Source organism: Erinaceus europaeus, chromosome 17, assembly GCF_950295315.1.
Source record: "Erinaceus europaeus chromosome 17, mEriEur2.1, whole genome shotgun sequence".
In the NCBI taxonomy this organism is placed as follows: domain Eukaryota; kingdom Metazoa; phylum Chordata; class Mammalia; order Eulipotyphla; family Erinaceidae; genus Erinaceus; species Erinaceus europaeus.
Genome location: NC_080178.1, coordinates 45,316,215 through 45,328,398, shown reverse-complemented (window position 1 = coordinate 45,328,398; position 12,184 = coordinate 45,316,215). Strand labels below are relative to the sequence as shown.

At 43.1% G+C, this 12,184-nt stretch overlaps 1 pseudogene; it reads right to left on the bottom strand.

The window, feature by feature from the left end:
* The window catches only part of LOC132533990 (polycomb protein EED-like), a 474,032-nt pseudogene that overhangs the window by 116,443 nt on the left and 345,405 nt on the right, over positions 1-12,184 (bottom strand).

The following is a 12,184-nucleotide window of genomic DNA, read 5'->3' as shown; positions in this document are numbered from 1 at the left end:
CAAATCTTCCCCTCCTGCTCCACTGATCCTGATTCTCACTTCACATCTCCCCCTTCTTTAGTCAGCCTTGAAACATACCCCACCCTCGCCCTCTGTAAATGTCTTTCTTGTAGTTCAGGTCCTGGAATATGATGGCAGAGGGGTTGTATTGTTATGTGGAAAACATGAGAAATGTTATTCATCTACAAACTACTGTATTTACTGTTAAATGAATATATTAATCCACCAATAAGGAAATTTTAAAAAAGCATTCCTTATAACCATACAAATTACTCCTCACACTCACTATACATGTGCATTTATATCTGTGCTTACTGGGTTTTGTGTATCTCCCAACACTAGGTTATAAATTCAAAATGTTTGACTTTGATCAGTTCCCCAGTACCCAGCACACAGCCATACACTTGGTGGTGCTGGGCAATGTCCACCTTTATGACCTGGGACTTTGCATCCAGGCTGACCTTTGTCACATACTGATTCCCCAACAATGTCCACCTTTATGACCTGGTGACTGGCAGTCAGGGTGGTCTTTGTGACATACTCATCTCCCAGGCAACTGACCTCTAGCCACACCAAGCCACAGAATGGGCTCTCCAAATGGCTTGATGAAAAGAATACTACCAAAATTTAGAAAGAAATCAAGAAAAAAACTGAGAAATTTGCCCAGGCATAGATTTCTTAAGACACATAACATCGGGAGTCGGGCGGTAGTGCAGTGGGTTGAAAGGGTGAAGCAGGTCTGCTGCAGGTATCTATCTTTTTCTTCTCTCCATTTCTCTCTGCCCTATTCAATAACTATGACATTAATAGCAACAACAATAACAATAAAAGAACAGGAGCAACAAAAGGAAATAAGTAAATAAATAATTTTAAAATATTTTTAAAAAGAAGACCTATAAAATCATTACCTGTGATGTTTAATTTCAGAATTTGTTTCTGGGAGAAAAATCAGCTGATATTTAGTAAGAAATGTTTTAACTATAATTTAATGGAAATGTGAAAGCTGGGAAAGTAATTAAATGTCCCACAGAGGAAGACGACTGACAGTGAACCAAAACATAGCACTCCTGTTCCTGACAGCAGAATAAAGTTCTTATAAAAATATGGAAGTCGAATAGATGTCAGGGAAGGGAAAGAAGAGATGCCTCTTCCTGGTTCATCTCACATCATTTAGTGAGAGTCTGGGCAAGAGCCCAGTGACTTAATGGTAGTGGTGGTGCCATTCTTGAGGCATCTGTTTTGCCAAGAGATCAGCATCCTCTTTCAAACAAGCCTAGAAAGTCTTCTAGGGGATGCTGCTCTGGTCCTCTCCCAAACATTAAGCAGCTCTTTTTATGGTTTCCCCCTCCTTACTTTCCAACAGAGGGGGAGAGAGAAAGTGTAAGAGAAACTGAAGAGATACCTGCAGCACTACTCCACTGCTCCTAAAAATCTCCACCCTCTGAAGGTGGGAACTGGGGCCTTGAACTTGGGCCCTCCTCACCCCAGTTTCTTAACACAACACAACCCCAGGAATCAGGGACGCCACCGGCTGTCTAGTCCTGGCCAGGAAGCCAGGAGGTGGCTGTGTTGAGTGGCATTTATTGGACACAGACTTGGTGCCAGTATACAGATCATATAAGAGTTTGGGGCACCCCAGGCTGTCAGAGTGTGGATTCCTCCTACCCGCCCCCCAGCCCAGCCAGCCTGCCCACGGAGAGGGACACAGAGGGGTGGGTGGTGTCCTTACCATCCCGGCTCAGCCGAGCTAGGGTGTGCAGCTTGTTCTTATTCATGTGCTGTCTCCAGATCGTCAACTCTTCTGCAGTGGCGCCCATGGCGGCAGAAGGGCCGAGGCCTGTCTTGTCCGCAGGGCGCATGATGCCCACCCTACCAAAGGAGGTGGGCGGTGGGGTTCGCCCACCAAGGCAGGCACGGGGGTTGTCTGACTTCCGACTGTGCCTCGAAATTACGCTATAACTGAATGAGCGATTTGATTTTTTTTTTTTTTAATATAAGGGCAAAGGCTCTTCTTAGCCTCCCCTCCACACCCCCTGGGCTCAGTACTTTGGGCAAGACTCCCAGAAGGGCAGTGTTACAGAGGAGCTAGGTTCCTGCCCTCCTGCACTCTCAGGATTCAGAGAGAAAATCTGGGCAACCTGGAGAAGGGGCGTGGCCAGGCAAGCAAGCAACAAAGGCTCAGAGGTCATCACCTGGGCGCCTGGCCCCCAGCCCCCACCCCTTTGCTAGAATGTTGCTGCCAGATATGGTCCACAGGCTGTCACTCTGACTCTCTCTGTTGATGGTTTTTTCCCCCTCTTTCATATTTTCTTTTAATTTTTATTTTTATGTTTTTAAATTTACTTTTTGGGGATTCATGTTTTACATTCCACAGTAAATACAATAGCTTCTACATGCATAACATTTCTCAGTTTTACACATAACAATAAAACCCCCACTGGGTCCTCTGTCATCATTTTCCAGGACTCTACCACACACCCACCCCAGAATCTTTTACTTTGGTGCAATACACCAACTCCAGTTTAGGTTGACTTTTTTTTTTTAATGTTATTTTCTTAAATAAAAAAATGAGTTTACAGCTGGGATGAACTTTTTTCACTATTATCAGTGATATGATAATGGCTGACAAGATGATAAGATTACAAGGGTATAGTTGCACATTACACCCACGACCAGAGTTATGTGACACCCTTACCCCCACCACAAAATAACCATAGTTCTCACAAAGTTTTTTTATTGTTTTTTGTTTGTTTGTTTTTCTGTTTCTGGTGTTATTGCTGGGGCTTGGTACCTCCACCAGTCCTAGAGGTTTTTGTGTTCCCCCCCCCCTTTTTGTTGCCCTTGTTGTTTTATCATCCTTGTGGTTATTATTGTTGTTATTGACATCATTGTTGCTGGATAGGAAAGAGAGAAATGGAGAGAGGAGGGGAAGACAGAGAGGAAGAGAGAAAGGTAGACACCTGCAGACCTGCTTCACCACTTGTCAAGCAACCCCCTGTAGATGAATAGCCTGGGGTTAAAACCAGGATGCTTACACTGGTCCTTGTGCTTCAGTCCATGTGCACTGCCACCTGACCCACCTCACAAAGTCTTAGAGACAATTTGGCTCCTCTTCCCACACACCCCCTTCATCTCTCTCCTCCTTTCTTCATTCTCCTTCATTATTTATCATTTCTCCTTCTCTTTTTCCCTTCCCTTCCGTCCCTCACCCCCCTCCTTTCCTAAGTTTGTGTTTCAACCCTCTATATTCCACACATGAGCAAAACCAAATGGTAGCTGCCTTTCTCTCCCTTATTTCACTCTGTATCATCACCTCCAATAGTCTTTATTTTTAAATTACAAAGCAGTATTTGTCTCATCTCATTTGACACTTCTTTATCCAGTTGCCCCTCCATTCCCTTACCTGTGCCCCATCATCCTGCACTGTTTTTTCCCCCTCTTCAACTGCTAGTTGTGAATTCTCACACGTTAAACACAGTCATGTAAACCTTGCCCAAGGCAAGAACTAGAACTCCATCAGTGATAGAAACAGCTGCTCTAGGGAGCTGGGTGGTAGTGCAGCATTTTAAATGCACATGGCGCAAAACCCAAGGGCCAGAGTAAGGATCTCGACTTGAGCCCTGCCTCCCCACCTGCGGGAGGTCATTTTGTAAGTGTTGGAAGCAGGTCTCCAGGTGTTTATCTTTCTCTCCCTCTCTCTGTATTCCCCTCCTCCCTCCATTTCTCTATGTCCTATCCAACAACAACAACAGCTCTCCCAACAAAAACAACTACAACAAGCACAACAACAAGGGCAACAAAATGGGAAAAATAACATCCAGTGGATTCTCAGTGCAGGCAAATAACTCTGGAGGAAAAAAAGAGAAAGAAACAACTGTTCCATCCTACTCCCCAGTCTGTCCCAACAGAGACTAGGGACTAGCTGGACTCTACTCGCAGTGCAGACCACACAGGCTTCAGTCCACAGTAAAGCTAGGGCACCATGGCTATTCCCCTGCCAATAATCTGCTCTGAAAAAAAACAAACAGGAGAATAGTGCAGTGGGCACAGGGCCAAACCTATATGCCAGGTGGTACTAAGTTAACTGCTAAGGTTGGTCCCTGGCACAACTATACTTTCCAAACTTGTATCAGTCTTTGAGGACAGATACACAAAAGTGTTGGCTGTGGTTGTTTGGGGACCATGTGACATTTTAAGTGAAGGGGAAGAAGAGTTCAGGGAACTTTTTGCTCATTTTTCTCTCTTATTTACTGATCACCAAGAGTATGGGTTACTTTTCAAGTAGTCCAAGAGTTGGCCTAGGTAAGAAACACACAGAGTGAAGTGCAGGGAGAGTATAGGGATTTAAGCAAACAGACAGAAATGAACTGGGTCAGAGTTTTCTAAGCTGCCTCAATGCACATACGCTTTTCTGCAAGCTTGGACTTGCATTGCAAAACCCACATGACAGTCACTTTTTCATTCACATCCCTCAGCTGCCACACAACCCAAAGACTCACACTCTGAATAAGGACAGGCTGGGAATGTATCTGAAAGAAAAGACATTTACAATGCCCTCACTTTTGTATTATTCAAAACTTGCCAGAAAGTTAACCCATGTCTACTGAGCATATATTAGCTTTTACCAGGCACTTGGTTGGTTGCTAAGAGATAAGAGGCGTGATGATGGGGCAGAGAGAGAACCCACCATGCAAGAGGTAGGCAATTCATTTATTCCCCATTTAACACATATTTATTGAAGAAAATATAATATAATGAAGGAAAAAATGGGAGCACTTAATATCTTAAGGAGTGGTAGGTAAAGCAGGGGAGCACAGGGCCTGCAAACATGAGTTCTGAAGTCAATTACCCAGAAAAGTGATCTTTCTCTCGTTAATAAATATATCTTAAAAAAAAAAGGTGGGGGATGTGGGAGAAAGGCGTTGGCACATACAGTAGAATGCACACATTAATATGCACAAGAACCCAAGTTCAAGCCCCAGTCCTTACTTATAGGAGAATGTAAAACTTTTTAAAAAAAATCTCTTGGGTGGGGTAAATAGCATAATGGTTATGCAAACAGACTCTCAAGACAGAGGCTCCAAAGTCCCAGGTTCATTCTCCACACCACCATAAACCAGAGCTGAGTAGTGCTCTGGTGAAAAATAAATAAATAAAAATTCTCTTCAATATTAGCTATTTTAAATTAAATTTCTTGTCATTCTTTCATGTTAAAATATTTCCAGGATCAATAAATATATTTTCTGTAGCATGTATTTATTAATGAACATAAAATAATATAGGTTTATGAACTTCTGCATTATATTAATCCTTGCATATTAAATGAGTGTATATAGTACAAAGAAAATACATTTAATTAAACTATCTCATATATGTGGCAGAACTTGCTTTCAAACCACCCATCAGGAAGTAACTCTTATAACTACCCTTTAGTTTGGTGTTCTTCATAGTCAGGTCTTCTAGTAAAGATCTATTCTAAGCATAATAGTTATGCAAAGAGACTCTCATGCCTGAGGCTTCAAAGTCCCAGGTTCAGTCCCTCATACCACCATAAACTAGAGCTGAGCAGGGCTCTGATTAAATAAATAAATACGTAAAGAAAATAAAAAAAGCAACACGATCTCTTCTAAATTTGTTTCAACTGCATTTGTTTCAGCTGATCAGGTGATAAGAATATATATGTTGAGAAACATCTTTGCTGCATTGATTTTCCTTTCTCACTCTTTTAACTCATTGATTATTATAAGTAGATAACATCTTAGAGATGAGTTATCAAAACTAAATCAATGGTAGTATATTTTTGAAGTAGGACTTCAAAATGAGACATACCTTTCAAAACCCAGAAACTTCTTGCTTTGTTTTACCTAGTAAGTAAAGTACAACAATGTCAATAAAACCAGTATGTTCTGAATCACTTTGTAAAACAATAACAGTAAGAACAAAAACACCACCACCAACAAAAACTAAGCAATGAATTTAAGCAACCTGTGTTTTGAGTTTCCAAAAATGTTATGACTTTCTATATTAAAATACAATGATATATGTTCTTTCTTCTAAACTACTAACTCTATTAGAGATGAAATCTCTTCTGTCCTCATTAAGACTAAATGCAAATTCTAAGAACATTATTTATATTTGATGACAGCAGAAATTGAGAGGGGAGACTGAGTTAGAAAGGAGAGACAGAGAGACAACTGCTGCCATGCCTCACCACGCGTGAAGCATTTCCCCTGCAGGGGGGACCATGGGCTTGAACCCAGGTCCTTGTGCACTGTACTGTGCGTTCTTAGCCAGGTGCACCACCTGGCCCTAAGATTCTCACATATTGCTTAATTGGTAGTACACTAGTCACCAATCAAGAGAGATAAGTGACTATGTGTATGTGCCCAAATAAAATCCTATGTGTAGCCTTCATTTCTTTTTATATAGGCAGAGAGAGAGAGAGAGAGAGAGAGAGAGAGAGAGAAATAGACAGACAAGCCACAGCACCAAATCTTCCTTCAAATCATTGGGGGCCAGACTTGAACATGGGTGCACACTTGACAAAGCAGCACACTACCCATTAGCTATTTTTTGAAAAATAAATAGCTGAACAAAAATAACTTGTTTTATTGGACAGAGGTAGAGAGGTTTACAGACAGAGACACCTGCAGCTCTGCATCACCACCCATGGAAGTTTTCCTCCTGCAGTTGGGAACTGGAGTACTTGAATTCCTGTACATTTTAATGCACATACTTGGGCAGGTACATCACCACTTGGACCCTCAACTTTACTACTTCACCACCCACCTTCCTACTTTTTAAAAAACAATTATTGGGGGTGGGGGCTGGGTGGTAGCACAGCGGGTTAGGCTCACATGGTGTGAAGCACAAGGACAAGCATTAAGGATCCCAGTTCAAGTCCCTGGTTCCCCACATGAAGGATGGGGTCATTTCATATGCGGTAAAGCGGGTATGCAGGTGTCTCTCTCTCCCTTTCTTCCCCTTCTCTCTAATTTCCCTTGTCCTATCCAACAACAATAACAGCAATAACAACAAGGGTAACAAAAATGGGAAAATGGGAAATATGGCCCCCAGGAGCAGCAGATTCATAGTGCAGGCACCAAGCCCCAGTGATAACTCTGGAGGCAAAAAAAAAAAAAAAAAAAAAAAAAAAAAAAAACTTACGTATTAACATGAGAGAGAAGGGGAAATAATCACAGCATCACTCTGGCACACTGAACTCAGAATCTCATGCTTTGGAGTCCAGTGTTCTAGCCATTGCCCACCTTCAGGACCATAAAAATTTATTTTCAGAAAAGGAAGACAGAGACAGAAGTAGAGTTCTGGCACTTTAAAGTCAGGAATCAAACTTCTTTATTTTTTACTTTACATTTTAATTGTTATTGATTGGATAAAGACAGAGAATATAGAGAGGGAGAGAGAGAGAAGAGAGACCCGAGATACTGCTGTACTACTACTCCTCAAGCTTCCCTGCTGCATGTGAGGACCGGGGGCTTGAACTGGAGTCCCAGCACATGGTAACATGCATGCTGAACCAGGTGCTCCACAGCCAAGCCCCACAAGAAGCAAACTTCCTAAGTCCAGTGTTAGTGCACAGAGACACATTGTGGGCTATAAAGCCCCCTTAAATGATTCTTGTTCGGTTCTCCTGAGACTTGAATTGATACACATACTCATTGTATCAGCTGCAAGCTAAGTGAAGGAGCTTCTGAAAGGTGGGAAGATGGTGTGCCAGGAAGATGTGGAGGCAAATTACTTCTAGCTGAGATGACCCACCAGAATGCTAAGTCAGTCACTTCAGGCTTCATTTAAAAGGTGTAGTGATTCCTGAAAGTCCTGGGATAAGAGGATGGTATTAACACTCAGAGACAACTTCTTCAATTGTTTAGAATTGCACTCAAATAGACTTTGCCTTTCATGGCATGGCACAAACATATGACAGGGACAGCCAGAGGAATTTCTGAGAGAGATAAAGTGGCATCAAACACCTGAAAGATTAAGTATTCTAAGTTTTGCTATGCTGACAAGTGATTATGGCTTTTCAACCAGGTGAATCACCACCTGGCCCCAGAGACCATTCTTTTTTCCTTGGTTAGTCCTGGGGGTGGGGGGGAGAAACAGAAAAGGGAAGACACTACAGCACTGTCCACCACTGATGAAGCTTCCCTGGGTCCTCTAGATGCTCCCATGTGGGACCTAGGACTTGAATGTGAGTCCTCGTGCATGGTAATGTGTGCACTCAGAGGAAGCCACCTGCCAGCCCCTTACTACCTTTTGGTGGATAAAACACAAAGGATGTGATTCAAGTGAAGAAGGATCAGTTATATAATGTAACCAATGAGGGTGCTGTGAGATGAAGATTTGGTTAGGGTTTGGACACTGGAGCTGTGGCACCCATAGACACTAATTAGTGTTTGAAAAGTTAGACATCATCAGCCCTGCAGAGCAGTTAGGCCATGGGATGTGCAAACCTGAGGCAGTTACAAACCTGGCATGCTAAGATGCTGTGCTTCTTGTGGGGAGGCCTCTTCTCGGGCACAGACTCCCTGCTCACCTGCCCTGCTGTACACCAGATGCAGGGGCCTAGGAGAATGTTCCGTGGCAGCAGGAGTGAATTTAAAGACGGGTGCTGTCTTTGTTGATCTCACAGCAGCCTATGACATGGTCTGGCACCATGGTCTCCTAGTCAAGATCTCAAGATGCCTGCCTTCATGGGTGGCCAACACTATATCGTTTCTTCTCCAAAACAGAAGATTCCGGGTGCATCTGGGTGACAAGTCTAGCAGATGGAGACTTGTCTCAAGTGGCCTCCCCCTGGGCTCTGTTCTGGCTCCTATGCTATTTAATATTTACATCAATGACCTCCCAGAAACTTCTTCAAGGAAGTTCATCTAAGCCGATGACATCTGCTGTGCAACTCAGGCATCCAAGTTCAACATCCTCAAGGAAACACTCACGAAAGACATGTCTCTGATATGTGATTACTGTAAAAAATGGCGACTAATCCCTAGCACTGCAAAAACGGTATCATCTGTTTTCCATCTACACCATGCTTCGGCCTCGCGTGAGCTTAATGTGCAGGTTGGCGATATGAGAATCCAGCATGAAGTCCAGCCAATCTATCTTGGCGTTACTCTCGATCGCACTCAGTCATTTCACAAACATCTCATAAAAACTGCAGCAAAGGTGGGCGCAAGGAATAACATCATTGCAAGACTGGCCACCTCCTCATGGGGCGTGAGCGCTTCCATACTACGATCATCATCTCTGGCATTATGCTATTCCACTGCAGAATACTGTGCCCCAGTATGGTTCTGTAGCCCCCATGTCCACTTGGTCGATTCCAAATTATATTCCTCCATGAGGATAATTCCTGGAACCATCCGTTCCACCCCAGTTCCATGGATGCCAGTTCTTAGCAACATCGCCCGCCAGATATTCGTCGGGATGCGGCATCATCTAAGTTCATTTCCCACGTCTACGCTCAACCGGACCTGCCAATATACTGGGATATCTTCGCCCACCCTGTCCAACGCTTGACGTCTCGTCACCCTATCTGGTCCCCTATGACTACACTGAACTTCTCTGTTCCAGTCTCTTGGAAACAGAGTTGGCAGTCAGCTGAGATAAAAAACAAACACCTCATCACAGACCCCTGCAAGCGTCAACCCGGATTTGACCTAGCACGTTATGATTGGGCCCTCCTCAATCGCTATCGAACAGGCCATGGCCGGTGTGCCGCTATGTTCCATCGCTGGGGGGCCAGAGATGACCCGGACTGCCCCTGCGGCTACAGACAGACTATGACCCACATAGTCAATGACTGCCACCTCTCCAGATTCAAAGGAGGTCTCGAAACTTTACATCAGGCTCAACCTGATGCTGTTGACTGGCTACGGAAGAAGGGCAAACGCTAGAAGAAGAAGAAGGTGACAGGTTCAGGTCCTGGCAGAGGGGGGAGAGATAGAGAGAGAGGAAGAGAGAGAGAGAAATAGGGGACATAGGAGAGAATGAAAGAAGATTGTATAAATAGCAACTTAAGATAACAAAGAAAATCTCTAAATCAAAGGACCAGTCATCAAAAGGTTGTCTGACAACTTCTAGGTATCTCGAGCACCTAAAAAAAAAACAAACAACAAAAAAAAAACTTTGGATTTCTCCATATGCTTCAAGCAAGGTCACATGAGCCACAGACATGAGGACCCTACTATTTTCTATTAAGCCACATAGCTCAGTTTAGAACTACAACTCTGATATATATATAATGGAACACGGTACATTCAGCTCACTTGATGCATTGCTTTTATCTACCTAGGCCATCCTCCTTACCTAGCAGATATCTGAACTTTGACTCTTTTAAGTAGCAGAGAGTCAGCAAAGAGTCTTAGATGAGACTCTCAGGGATTAGAGTTAAGGTGAGATAGAAAATTCCAGAAATCTCCTAGCTGGCTTGTTCCTTAAGTCTATTTCATTCTGTACTTCATGGATATATTCAATTCAATCCTGTTGCTTTTTTACCAAGCTGATGTCTGGGGAGTGACAATTTTGAAGTTAGAACAGAAATTTAACAAACTCTGCCAACTACTTTTTTCAGAAGAGATCAGAATTTTTGGCCAATATGCCAAAGTTTGGGGTAACATTTGTCAACCACCCACAAGTGTCTACACTGCTTGGGGAAGAGGATGAAGAGGCACTGCATTACTTGACAAGAGTTGAAGTGGCAGTATTCAAAGATAGTAAATCAGGTAATAGAATAGACTTTTATTTTGTTGAAAACCCTTACTTTGAAAATAAAGTTCTCTCCAAAGAATTTTATCTGAATGAGAGTGGTGATCCTTCTTTTGAAGGATCCACTGAAATCAAATGGAAATCTGGAAAGGATTTGATCAAATGTTCAAGTCAAACACAATATAAAATCAACAGGAAGAGACAGCATGAGGAACCAGAGACCTTCTTCACCTGCTTTATTGACCATTCTCATGCAGATGCAGGTGAGTTAAGAGAGGTCATTAAAGATGGTATCTGGCCACATCCACTACAATACTACTTGGTTCCTGATATGGATGATGAATAAGGCGAGGGGGAAGATGATGATGATGAAGAAGAAGAAGAAGAGGAAGAAAGATTAGAAGATATGAAGAAGTGGGAGCCTGGTGGTGGTGCACTTGGTTGAGCTCACATGTTACAATGCACAAAGACCTGGGTTCAAGCCCCCAATTCTCACCTGCAGGGGGGAGATCTTCACAAGTGGTGAAGCAGTACTGCAGCTGTCTCTCTGTCTCTCACCCTCTCTATCCCTCCCTTCCCTCTTGATTTCTGACCGTCTCTATCCAATTAACAAATAAAAATAATTTTTTTTAAAAAAAGAAGATATGAAGAAGGAGACAAGGATGAAGGAGAAGAAGATGGTGATGAGGGGGAGGAAAGAGAGGAAGATGAAGGAGATGACTAATGAAACACTGATTAATTCCTGCATTTTAAAATTTTCTCCTGTCCCTAGGAGCAAGTTGCAGTCTTTATTTTTTTCCGTTTTTTTTCTCTCCCCTTGTATACAATCACCCTGTCTTTGAGGTCTCCACTCTCCTTTATACCATAGTTATCAACTTCTTGGGGGGGAGGATACCTTGACAGAATACAGTTGAAAAGAATCTCTATCCTTTTCTGTTCCAAACTAATATTTTTTTATTTTTTATTTTTTTACTTAAGAAAGGATTAATTAACAAAACCATAGGGTAGGAGGGGTACAACTCCACACAATTCCCACCACTCAATCTCCATATCCCACCCCCTCCCCTGATAGCTTTCTCACTCTCTATTCCTCTGGGAGCATGGACCCAGGGTCATTGTGGGTAGTAGAAGGTGGAAGGTCTGGCTTCTGTAATTGCTTCCCCGCTGAACATGGGTGTTGACTGGTCGGTCCATACTCCCAGTCTGCCTCTCTCTTTCCCTAGTATGGTGGGCCTCTGGGGAAGTGGAGCTCCAGGTCACATTGGTGGGGTCTTCAGTCCAGGGAAGCCTGGCCGGCATCCTGATGACATCTGGAACCTGGTGACTGAAAAGAGAGTTCACATACAAAGCCAAACAAATTGTTGAGCAATCATGGACCCAAAGCTTGGAATAGTGGAGAGGAAGTGTGAGGGGGATCCTCACTACAAACTCTAGTGTACTTCTGCTTTCAGGT